An 8,653-nucleotide genomic window follows, 5' to 3' on the forward strand; every position below is an offset into this window, starting at 1 on the left:
CATTTATATTGAGCTTTTCTTAGTACTCAAAGCACTATCCACACAGGGAGGAACCGGGAAGCGAACCCACAATCTTCCACAATCTCCTTACTCCAAAGCAGCAGCATTACCACTGCGCCACCTGTGAGGACATTGTGCTTTCTATGCTCTTATTTCCACAACTAAAGATACATGTACTTATATAACAGCATGAACTGCTTGTAGATAAGGTTAGTCTTTTATTTGTGTCAACATATTGCAGTAGTTTTATTAAAAGTAAGTGTTGGTCGTTCTAAAACCGTTCACATGTGAGATGCCCGTGCACTGTGTCATCCCTGGGAGCCCAGGATTCCCGAATTCTACTAAACACAATTCTAATGGAAAGTGTGGAAAAACCCAAGTTACTTCCATAATCCTGACAAATATGACACTAGTTAAACATCCAGTTGCTACATCCTCTTATGCCAGACAAAGAATGTTCAGGTCATTTAAGGATGGATTTGCATTCTTATGATTTATTTCTGACTTTTAAATTTATTTTATGTAGGACAGAGGTAATAGCTAATTGAAAACCATTTTCTCTACCTTCTTTTGGACTGGACCCATAATACCATCTTTCCTCTTGTCAAGCATTTCTCCAAAGAAAAAGTAAGTATAATCCGATTTTAAAATGATGATTTCTATTTATTGCAGTACTACTGGTAAAATCACATCAGAGAAAATGTTTAGTTAGCCTTTAATGCTCTGATCACACTTCTCTTTAATACTTTTAAACAGAAATTGTTTATATTTTTACCCGTGGCACTCCATTTATTTTTTTCTTCTAAAAACCATGGTGAAATATTAATTTAGTTCATCTGCTATGTCATGTCCAATTTCAGTTATTGCTCTTTTGTGTATAGATTTTTTTGGTTCTTCAAGAAGTACACCTGTGGTTTTACAAAACCATCAAAGCCAAAGCATTCATTGTTAACAGTTTGTATCTTTTTTCAAGTAAGATCTTGTTTAAATTTGTGGATACAGTAGAACTGAAGATTGGGTTCAATAAGTATAATAATTTTTGAGTGGGTTCAGTTACCAGATGAGTAAAGGTTTTGTAAATAGATGGCATTTCTTTTTCTGATTTTTTTTTTTTTCTTCTCTATAAACAGTCTGAACAGCAGAGTATACTTTTTTTCAAATAAATCATTTCACCTTTCAAAAAATGCAATATATGTACAGATAAGAACCAGGTCAGACTTCCTTCCTTTAAAGAATTCAAGTATTATCCATCATTTCCTTTTTTAGAAGATGTGTGATGACATGTGGATATAGATGATTGGATTACTATTCCCTACTGTATAAGTAATGCAACAATAATCCAATTTAAATTCAAGCAGATTAACTACAAAGCACTATTACCTCTTATGTTTCCAGGATGATTATGCATTACTGATCACTGAGTGTATATTTTTCTGAGAGTTAGAAATAATGTGTTTTGTATGGTTCCTAGCAGTCACTCACTTTAGATGTCAAGTTAACATTACAACTGGAAAATAATTTAACAACACTTACAAAAAGTTGCATTTGATAAAGTAATATACAGTGGTGTGAAAAACTATTTGCCCCCTTCCTGATTTCTTATTCTTTTGCATGTTTGTCACACAAAATGTTTCTGATCATCAAACACATTTAACCATTAGTCAAATATAACACAAGTAAACACAAAATGCAGTTTTTAAATGATGGTTTTTTATTATTTAGGGAGAAAAAAAAATCCAAACCTACATGGCTCTGTGTGAAAAAGTAATTGCTCCCTGAACCTAATAACTGGTTGGGCCACCCTTAGCAGCAATAACTGCAATCAAGCGTTTGCGATAACTTGCAATGACTCTTTTACAGCGCTCTGGAGGAATTTTGGCCCACTCATCGTTGCAGAATTGTTGTAATTCAGCTTTATTTGAGGGTTTTCTAGCATGAACCACCTTTTTAAGGTCATGCCATAGCATCTCAATTGGATTCAGGTCAGGACTTTGACTAGGCCACTCCAAAGTCTTCATTTTGTTTTTCTTCAGCCATTCAGAGGTGGATGTGCTGGTGTGTTTTGGGTCATTGTCCTGTTGCAGCACCCAAGATCGCTTCAGCTTGAGTTGACGAACAGATGGCCGGACATTCTCCTTCAGGATTTTTGGTAGACAGTAGAATTCATGGTTCCATCTATCACAGCAAGCCTTCCAGGTCCTGAAGCAGCAAAACAACCCCAGACCATCACACTACCACCACCATATTTTACTGTTGGTATGATGTTCTTTTTCTGAAATGCTGTGTTCCTTTTACGCCAGATGTAACGGGACATTTGCCTTCTAAAAAGTTCAACTTTTGTCTCATTAGTCCACAAGGTATTTTCCCAAAAGTCTTGGCAATCATTGAGATGTTTCTTGGCAAAATTGAGATGAGTCCTAATGTTCTTTTTGCTTAACTGTGGTTTGCGTCTTGGAACTCTGCCATGCAGGCTGTTTTTGCCCAGTCTCTTCCTTATGGTGGAGTCGTGAACACTGACCTTAATCGAGGCAAGTGAGGCCTGCAGTTCTTTAGACATTGTCCTGGGGTCTTTTGTGACCTCTCGGATGAGTCGTCTTTGCGCTCTTGGGGTAATTTTGGTCGGCCGGCCACTCCTGGGAAGGTTCACCACTGTTCCATGTTTTTGCCATTTGTGGATAATGGCTCTCACTGTGGATCGCTGAAGTCCCAAAGCTTTAGAAATGGCTTTATAACCTTTACCAGACTGATAGATCTCATTTGTTCCTGAATTTCTTTGGATCTTGGCATGATGTCTAGCTTTTGAGGTGCTTTTGGTCTACTTCTCTGTGTCTGGCAGCTCCTATTTAAGTGATTTCTTGATTGAAACAGGTGTGGCAGTAATCAGGCCTGGGGGTGGCTACGGAAATTGAACTCAGGTGTGATACACCACAGTTAGGTTATTTTTAACAAGGGAGCAATTACTTTTCACACAGGGCCATGTAGATTTGGATTTTTTCTCCCTAAATAATAAAAACCATCATTTAAAAACTGCATTTTGTGTTTACTTGTGTTATATTTGACTAATGGTTAAATGTTTTTGATGATCAGAAACATTTTGTGTGACAAACATGCAAAAGAATAAGAAATCAGGAAGGGGGCAAATAGTTTTTCACACCACTGTACATATAGGATTGAAATGGTTAAAAATACATTTTTGATTATTCTGCTTGTATGGTTGGACACAGTATACTAATGATATTAGTCTTATCTTATCAGGTATTAAAAGATGGGCTTTAGTTTTATGTCATTTTCCTTAGGCTTCTGCACATATTAAAATGTAAACCTGCTTTTAAATAGTTTTAAGGACAATACAGAAAAATCTTAATGTAATAGGAAATTTTCAATTGTTTGGAATAGTTTAGTTGTAAACACTTTACAGACATTCACAAAAAATAAAATTGCACTAGAAATGAAACAGATGTATTCCTTCCACTAAAATAATGCATTGAAAAGCTCACTGAATTCCAGTACTATGCAGTCATTAAAACCCTTATAAAATACTCCATTTCACAAGCAGTTTGAAGGAGTTTAGCAGTTATTAATAACACAGTAGTGAAAATAGAAAACTGACAATGGGTATCCCATTAAACATACAGCAGTTTTGTTTCCTCTGTTTTCTAAGCTCTGTGTCTGCGACAACTAAGAAATATATATGTACAGTTTAAGAATTGCTGTTCTTCCAAAATATTGACAAGAGGAAAGAGGCAGAAATGAAGCAATGATAGCACCAGTGTTAAAATACCCATCAGTCAGGATAGGCTCATCTGGAATCTTTATTTAGAAAAAAACAGAACATTTGTACCCACTTAACTAACTAATCCCTCTGCCATGAATCATATCTCAGCTTATGTAGTATGGTGGCTTATTTACCTAACAACTGGAAACAGATTTAAATTTCATTTTTTAATAATAAATAATAAAATTCTAAAATTACTTCTCCATCATTCAAGAAAATATTTGTGACTTTATCAAAATGGTGTCAGGTGATACACCTAGTTTGCTGCTCTTTGCTCACTTTGAGATTTAAGGTTACATTGTACCTTAAATGCTAATTTTTCTACCTTACAAATGGACAATGTCAGAAGCCCACTCTTTCATGTTTTTCAAGATAATGTTTGCATAATTTTTTCCAAATAAACTAAAATCACAGAGTATAGGGAGATGGCTTTAGGTTCCTCACATCCTCACTGCCACAAAAAACACATGAACTCGTTTGTTGCTGACCCTTTTGGAATAAACAAAAAATTGGACATCTTCAATGTTTAATGGTAAAAATGTATTTTACAAAAATATCTTTTACATTATTAAACAGAACATTGTGCACAGGATTTAAAACACATTATCAGTTCAAAGATTTTAATAACAGTGGATGTGCCGTCAATGCTTCTTTTGCCTCTGGTGAAGTTTCATACTTTACCACAGACTAAGAGGGGGCCAATAAAGTAAAAAAAATGAGGTTGTACTCTGCACCAGTTACTCATTCCAATCAACATTCTGTGTTTATGATAATCTCCTAACATATTAAAGTATTACATGTAGTAATACAAATGTTAGGTTGGAATACACAATGAGAGGTCTGAAAATCGAAAGTACACCTTTTGAGGAGGAATTAGGAGTCATAGTGAACTCGACACTATTAACTGCTAGACAGTGTTCACTCATTAAGACAATATTAATGACAAACATCAAAACCTTCTTCCACCATGCATAGTAAGAAAAAATGTGCGTAGGTCAGGCTAATGAAATGGCCTTACATGGGCTTCTGTGCAGACCATTTAAATTTTTTCTTATTAAATGAACTTATACCTACGAGTTGGACAAATTAGTTTTTTAGCATTAATGTATTTACTTAAGTATACCCATTGTCTTTGGGAAAGGTTAACTGCCAAAAACTTACTATCTAAACCATCTAAAACTACTATCTAAACCATCTAAAACTAACAGCTGGGAAGGCCAAAAGTAAAACATACATTTTCAGTAACCCTTATTTTGAATTCTGAAATGCTTGGTTGAAGCAAATTAAATTTGGCTTAGCTAGATACATTACTACAGTATTTGTTAACAATCACCTTGTGATATGCAAACACACAGTACAGACTGAGCAACATCTATCCATCCTTTATCCAATCCGCTATATCCTAACTATAGGGTCACAGGGGTCTGCTGGAGCCAATCCCAGCCAACACAAGGTGCAAGGCAGGAAACAAACCCCGGGTAGGGCGCCAGCCCACCGCAGGGCGCGCACACACACACACAGGGACAATTTAGAATCACCAATGCACCTAACCTGCATGTCTTAGGACTGTGGGAGGAAACCGGAGTACCCAGAGGAAATCCACGCAGACACGGGGAGATCATGCAAATTCCACGCAGGGAGAACCCGGGAAGTGAACCCGGGTCTCCTTACTGTGAGGCAGCAGTGCTACCCACTGTGCCACCGTGCCACCCGACTGAACAACATATCCTTCCAAATTCAGTAGATTGAATTTGATACACATTTTATTTAAGAGAAGTACACAGCGTCAGCCCATCTACTGCACCGTTAATGGTGGTCATCTTCTCAGCATGCCCCTCCAACCATGTTTCATTACAGAAGGAGCCCATAATCAAGAGTGCAAATCAGAAAAAAATTAAAGGCAAATATTATTTCACATGAGCCTGCAAACCAGAGAGAAGTCGAAAAAATTTTAAACAGGCAGAAGGTAATACACAAGGAAGAGTTTCATTCCCATACAAACAACATCAGACAGAGGCAGCTTCTGCAAGATTAACATAACTAAGCAAAAAATCGAAAAAGGAGACAAGGAGAGCACAATGTGGACAATTCACTGCAGACAGTAAGAGAATAAAAATCTGATCTGGCATGCAAATATTTGAAGCCTAAGGGTAAAAAATCAAATTAAAGTGGTATATGGCAACAATATAACTGTGAAATTTACTTTTTTTAAGTTGTGTTGAGGTTTTAATTAACATTACAATAAACAAACAACAGTTCAATCAAATATAAAATTAGTACTACATTCCAAATATTTTGGTTTCAAATTAAATTAAAGCAAATTCAACACTCTTCTTCTACTCAGTTACAAGAGCAATGTGAACAGATAGCCCAATATGAAGTTGTTTTTCATATAAATTACGTCATCAAAAAGGTTTTGCTTGATATTTGCATTAAAATTGTTCCAATTTTCAAGTGTATGCACTTAAGTCTTTTAAGCAGTTGCAGTGTTTCTGATTATTGAAATGTGAACACTCAATATCATTTTACAAACTTAGTCAGAAAGGTTTTGCTAGTGCCTTTCTCTGTTCATTTACCATCCTTGCCTGACACAAAGACCAAAGGACATGCTGTATATACTGTACCTGAAAAACTACAGTGCTATATAAATGATGAGTGTCAGTTTAGAAATACAGCAGGCTTGTTTGATAAATTTTGCTGTCTAAAAAGATTACAGCCAAAATGTATGCAAAAGATTAATCATCCAAAGCACTGTTTGCCCATGAATTGAGGATTGGTTAATAATCGGGTAACTGCAACATTTAATGAGAAACAAACTTTAAATTGAGATGATGCACAGTAATTACTGAAGTGGCACATCAATCAATATTAGACCTACTGTTCTTCCCAATTTATGCCTAAAATCAACACACGGGTGAATTGTAAGCTTGATAGATTTGCAAATAACACATCTGAGGGCTTCAAGATCAGAGGGGAAAAATGACTTTTAAATGAAGGCAAATAGATGTGCTAGTGATGTGTACAGACAAAGGAGAACTAGGTATCAGAATGGTAGTAAAAGAAAAGAAAAAACAGTTTAACTAAAACCTCTCATTTCCTTTGGTCATATATGAAAGCGTTAACTTCCCAGTACAGCATATAAAATTATGATTTAGAGTCCACAAAAATTAAGTTAAAAAAATCAATTATACTTTATGTAATTCAGACTTTCAGGGTTGTAGGTTTTTTTGTTTTGTTTGTTTTTTTTAATTATAAACCTAATTAATGTCTTTGGGTTGGCAAGATAAATTTACCCTTTTCATTCTACATATTTAATTTTTCATTACATTGACCATGATAAATAGCAATGGTTTATAATGTAACATTCATAAGTGAACACTGTGCTAAATTAAACGGTGGTATCTTTAAAGCCAAAGTCATTCAGCAACATAAACCTAGCAGAGTATACCCAAAAATAGCAAAGTTGTTTTTTATTTTTTTTGTTAATCATTTATTTTCAGCCTATAACTTGTTGAACACTATTTTTATTATTCTATTGAATCAACGATGCCAGAGGAGGCATTATTCAAGTGTTCAGTGACTTTGATGCTAAAACTTCTATTCTATTCAATTACAAGATTTTTTTGCCAAGCTGAACTATTTTAATTTAAGGAAATATTACCTATGAGGAGCTTGGCATGTGGATACAAACGAGTATAATCACAATTAGTGTTAATCTGCAAAATTTACCAAATTTTTTTTTTGGCAGCAAATTTGCTGGTAATTTTGTTCATCAAATTATCTGCAGAAAATTCACATTTCAGCTGGCATAGGCAAACTTTCTCCCAGAACCACATGTTACTTTGTGAGACCATAGTGACATCACAGAGCTGTAGCAGCCACACTAAATGGGGATGTCACTACCTACTCGATTTGTGTCCTGCATTGCTGACTTTCATTTAAGGGTCCTTGCATACATTTTGGTCACACCATGTAGAAATTGCAACACTTTTTCTAAATGGTCTCCCCAGTGAAAGTCTGCAATGTGCAATTTAATTACACCTGAATTGTTTGATCTGTAATTTTAAAACAGAGGAGTAAATCAAGGAAAACTGTGTCTTTGTCCCAAACATTATGAAGGGCATAATGTATATATAATATATGTATATACTGTATACACGTACATTATATGCACATTAACACCTTTTCTGTCTCCTCTGCAGACCTTCAGAAGGAAATCCCGCCTGACCCGACTTTTGGCTCTAGCCTTCGAAGCACACCCCCTTCCTGGCTACCCTCTATAAATCCACCGTATTTTCAGTTGTTTTTTGTTTAGAAGTGGATTCATCTTGTTAAGTTTACACAGATTTTGCTCTTGCTAAAAGCTCTTTTTTCAAGAATATGGGGTGGATACCCCAAACCTTTTTCTTGGTTTTGTGTCTTTCTTACAATATACATCTTTTTTTCCAATAATCTGTTAGGCATGGAAAATGTGTCCTTTAGTACCTAATGATATTTTATAAGTTATGTTAAATTTATTAAGTGCTGTCTTATGACAAATCTACAAACAAGATTCTTAAACTTTTTTCTAGTTCAGTTTTAAGATGAAAAAACATTAAATGTAGTACCTTTTGTTAATTGGTCTTCCATTGCCAATTCTGCAACAACACCTGTCATGATCATTATCCAGCCTCTTTAAAACACTTGAACATCTTCATTTGCTTTCTATTGTAAATAAGAAATTATCACAGTGGGGTATTTTGCAGCAGTACAGATGCCTATGAACATGCCATGGGTTGCATTAACACAGCATGAAATTTCAAATATCAGCTTGACTAAGTATTTAGAGACATGATCAGAATTACGTGTGGCATAAAAAAAAAATCACATTTATAATAA

General features: G+C 35.2%; 1 long non-coding RNA gene across 1 annotated transcript; it reads left to right on the plus strand.

Annotated features, from left to right (window-relative positions):
- Nucleotides 1-322: 322 nt before the first annotated feature.
- LOC120527560 lies at nucleotides 323-8,178 on the plus strand. Its single transcript, XR_005633366.1, has 2 exons — nucleotides 323-627; nucleotides 7,978-8,178. It is a non-coding gene; the product is annotated as an uncharacterized LOC120527560 (long non-coding RNA).
- The last annotated feature ends 475 nt before the right edge of the window (nucleotides 8,179-8,653 follow it).

The sequence above is a fragment of the Polypterus senegalus genome, chromosome 4, assembly GCF_016835505.1.
Source record: "Polypterus senegalus isolate Bchr_013 chromosome 4, ASM1683550v1, whole genome shotgun sequence".
Classification (NCBI taxonomy): domain Eukaryota; kingdom Metazoa; phylum Chordata; class Cladistia; order Polypteriformes; family Polypteridae; genus Polypterus; species Polypterus senegalus.